At 33.1% G+C, this 4514-nt stretch overlaps 1 pseudogene; it reads right to left on the bottom strand.

Moving 5' to 3' along the window:
* Window positions 1-3904: 3904 nt before the first annotated feature.
* On the bottom strand, window positions 3905-3991 carry LOC123818976 (annotated as a pseudogene).
* Window positions 3992-4514: the final 523 nt, after the last annotated feature.

The raw sequence follows: 4514 nt of genomic DNA, 5'->3' as shown, positions 1-4514 counted from the left end.
GGGTGAAAAGGGAGGAAGGGTTTGCAGGAACATGTACAAAGGACGTGTGGATAAAATCAAAGAGAGGTGGGATCAGAGGTGGGGAGTGGAGATGATTGGGATTGGGAGGAGTGGTGAGTGAAAATGGAGACAACTGTACTTGAACAACAATTAAAAGAAAAAGAAGTCAACTTCTTTTTGACTTGACTGCTTTTTCTTCTCATCTCTTGCATTTTTTAAAATGTATATTTTTCATGAGAAGCCTAAAATCCTGAAAATTAAAATTTATAGAAAGAATATTAAAAAATTGCTCCCAGATTAGAATCTAGAAGACACTTTGGAATCTTTTTTAAAACTTTTAATTTAATTTAATTCTTTAATTACAGTTTACATTCAACATTTAATATTAGTTTCAGGTGTACAGCATAGTCATTAGACAGTAACATTTTTGCAAAAAGTATTTTTCCCAATATTTACCCACCTGGTACCATAGATAATTACTACAATATTATTTAGAGAATTTGGATTCTTAAAATTTAAATAAATACTTTTTAAATAAGGATAATTGAATAAATTAGACACATGATTTACCTGTCACGTAGAATAATTTAGAGAAGATACTTTTCAAGTTACTCTTGATTCTTTGTGCCAAAATTTACAAGGAAATGAGAATGGAATTAAAGCATATCACTGTAAAATAACAAAAGACACAACAGAAAGAAGTAAGAGAGAAAAGAGAGATAAAAGATAACAAGACATATGGGAAACATAATGGCCAGAGTAAGTTCTTTTCCACTAGTAGCTACTTTAAGTATATATGGATTAAACTCCCCAATCAAAAAAGATATATGTCATGGCTGAATGGATAAAAATCTAAATTCTAATATGTTGTAAAGGGAGAACATTTTATTTAAAGAGATATTTAACAAGGGATATACTTTTGATTGGTCACTCAGCAAAAAATTATCTTTTATGAAAAAAATGACATTTAATCTAAATATCATAGTTGCTGTAAATGTTGATCTGTAGTCTCAAGTATCTAGTGTTTTTTATATAATTATAGAATGGGTAGTTCAAGAAAAGACATAGGAGGGGATGCTAAAATAATAGAATTTATTTATAGAAATTGTGTATTTATTTTTTCATTTTAAACTTAAGTCACATTCAAAGTACTCTCTATTTGATGCAATACACATATGGGGACATTTTTTCTACTGCTCAAAATAGTTTTTATGCTTCTTGATTTTGATGCCTTTTAGTGCTTCTGGTGTTGTTTTTTGTTTGTTTGTTTAACCTCTTCCACATTGGTAAAATGTTTCCTTTTGAGGGCTTTTTCACCTAGGGAAACAAAAAAAGTTCATTGGGATTGAGACCAGGTGAATAGGAAGGGTGGAGGATGGGAGGTCATGCTGTTTTTAGTCCAAGTGCTGAACACTCAGCACAGTGTGGGCAGGTGGACTTGTAAACCGCCAATCATGAAATGGGTGAAAACGTTGAAAGAGTCTTCAAGAAAAAAATTACTGAAGACCAGTGAAGTCTCTCACAACAACACCAGCCGGTGCAGTGATACATATGTGTTCCTAAGATACTCACTTAGTTCAGGAAGCCTGTACTACAAGGGATCTACTCTCTAGAAGATAATTCCAGTTTTTTTAGGTCCTCCATAAATAATGAGATAAGGATACACTGATTATTAGATTAGAAAATATCTACCAAGTTATGTATTCAAATGACCTAAGCCTCTTTATGGTAATGTGGGCTCTCAAAATTTTTTTTACAAATTTAGAAGATCTGGAAAAAAAATCATATAACATGTTGCTTCAAATAAATAGAATACTATGATCAAAATATAAAAATAAGCAGATTAGTAGTTTGAAGAATTATTATAGTATTTAAATATACACATGCATTCTGGATCACACATAAATGCAGTTTTTATTGTGTTTTGATTTTTAAAAACTTGAAATTGTTGACCTGAATGAAATTCCTGAAGTGTGCTGCAGTACTCAGTTATTAACACTACATATTAAACATTTCAACAGGATAAATAAGATATAAAATAAATGCTCATCAAATTTTTCAATCACTGAAACTTGGACAAAAGGATTAATAGTAGTTTAAATAAAAGGTTAAAGATTTTGCAAAATCATCTTTGATCACTAAGTAAAAAAGGCTTAGTTCATAAGTAAGTTGAGTAGAGGTCAATAATTAAATATGACCAATAAAATACCCAGGATGTCATGCATTTTAATATTAGAAATATATATCAGGAGAGAGAAGATGTTGGCTGAGTATGTGTAAGCTGAGTTCACTTGCTTGTGTCCCTGGCATGGATTTTCAGCTTATCTTCTCGTAAGTAAACTGAACAATTATTGGAATCTTAGCTGATATGAATTTTTGGAGTCAAGGAGTACAGGGATGCTTTTCACCATCTACATCTGTACAACAGCATATTAGATGCTGTGGGTAGTGTGACTGTGTGTCAGCCACCCATAGGGAAGAACCCACCAAAAAATGACCCAACAACTAAAACCCAATTACAACAAGAGAGCTTACATCAACAGCATAAAGGGCATTCCAAGAGCATCCAGCTCAGGATACAAAGGAGACTGTATCAATGAATCCCATAGGTCTCCTACCATAGAAGTCCACCACACAAAATTGGAGTCAAAACAGAAAAGTCTAATATTCAGAAACAAATGAAAAAGAGTCACCTAAAATGGGAAGACAAAGAAATAACCACCAATCAAAAGGAAGGGAGGAATCCCCAGAAAGAGTGCTAAATGAAATTAGAGCAAGCAATCTATCAGACATAGTGTTCAAAATAATGGCTATAACAATGGTCAAGAAACTCAGTGAGAGCTACAAGGAACTTTATGGGAGATACAAGAAACACAGTGGAAACTACATCAGCATGAAAGAGGACACAGAAACTATGAGTAAGAGCCAGTAAAAAATGAAGAAAACAATATCTGAAATGAAGAATACATTAGGAGGAGTGAAAATGGACAAGATCAAGCAGAAGATCAAATCAGCAAGTTGGAAGACAAGGTAGAAAAAAACACCCAATCAGAGTAAAAAAAAAAAAAAGACTAAAAAAGAACACAGTTTAAGGTAGCTGCAGGACAACATGAAACATAATAATATTCACATCAAATGGTATACCAGAAAAATAGGAAATGGAGCAAGGGATAGAGAAAAGTTGTTTGAAAAAGTAATGACAGAAAACTTCCCTAATTTGGTTAGGGAAAAATTCATGCAAGCTTAGGGAGCACATAGGGTCCCAATCAAGATGAATCCAAAGAGGCCCACTCCAAGACACATCATAATTAAAACAGCAAAATTTAAAGGCAAAGAGAGAATCTTACAGCAGCAAGGGAAAAACAGCTAATAAAATAAAAGGAGTGACAGGAAGGTTGTCAGATGATTCCTCAATAGAAACACTACAAGCCAGAAAGAAATGGAATGAAATATTCCAAGTAATATTCAAAAAGGCCTGCAACCAAGACTACTCTACCTAGCAAGGCTTTCATTTAAAATAGAAGGTGAAATAAGGAACTTCACAAACAAGAAAAAGGACTAAAAGAGTACATCTTCACCAAACCAGCATTGTGAGAGATGCAAAAGGGATTCCTTTAAGAAATTGAAGAAAAAGAGAGAGAGAGAGAAAGAGAGAGAGAGAGAGAGAGAGAGAGAGAGAGAGGATTATAGGTACAAAGGGGGAAATGGCAATAAATAAATACCTATCAATATTAAACTTAAATGTAAATGGAAAATTTCTAATCAAAAGACATAGTTTAGCTGCAGGATAAGAAAATACTACCTGCATATATGCTGCCTACAAAAGACCCACCTCAGAACAAAAGATCCACATAGGCTGAGAATGAGGGAATGGGAAAAAATATTTCAAGCAAATTGACATGAAGCAAGAAGCTGGGGTAACAATAGTTACATTGGACAAAATAGACTTCTAGTAATGAACTATAGAAATGATCCCTGAAAGTATAGTCTTCAAAAAAAGACATCTAAGCAAAAGCCATAATGAGAGATGAAGGAGGTCACTACGTAATACTTAAGGGATTAATCCAACAAAAGGATATAACCCTTGTACACATATATGAACCCAACACAGGAGCACCCAAACATATAAGAAAAATCTTTAAAAACTTCAAGAAAGAGATCAATAGCACTACAGCCATCACAGGGGATTTTAACAACTCACTGTGAACAATGGATAGATCTTTCAAAGAATCAACAAGAATATTATGGCATTGTATGACACTCTGGGTCAAATAGACTTAATTGATATTTACAGAACATTTCACCCCAAAGTAGCAAAATATACATTCTTTTCAAAGGTACATGGAACATTTTCAAAGAGAGACCACATGGAACGACACAAAACAAATCTCAACAAATTCAAGAAAATGGAAATCATAACAAGAAATTTCATATGACAATGGCTAAAATCTAGAAACAAACCTCAAGGAAAAAATAAAAATATATTCAAATATAGGTAGACTGAATAACATGTT

This window comes from Phyllostomus hastatus, unplaced genomic scaffold (assembly GCF_019186645.2).
Source record: "Phyllostomus hastatus isolate PE091 unplaced genomic scaffold, TTU_PhHast_1.1 phas_contig_29, whole genome shotgun sequence".
Taxonomy (NCBI): Eukaryota; Metazoa; Chordata; class Mammalia; order Chiroptera; family Phyllostomidae; genus Phyllostomus; species Phyllostomus hastatus.
This window is presented reverse-complemented; position numbering and strand designations above follow the sequence as displayed.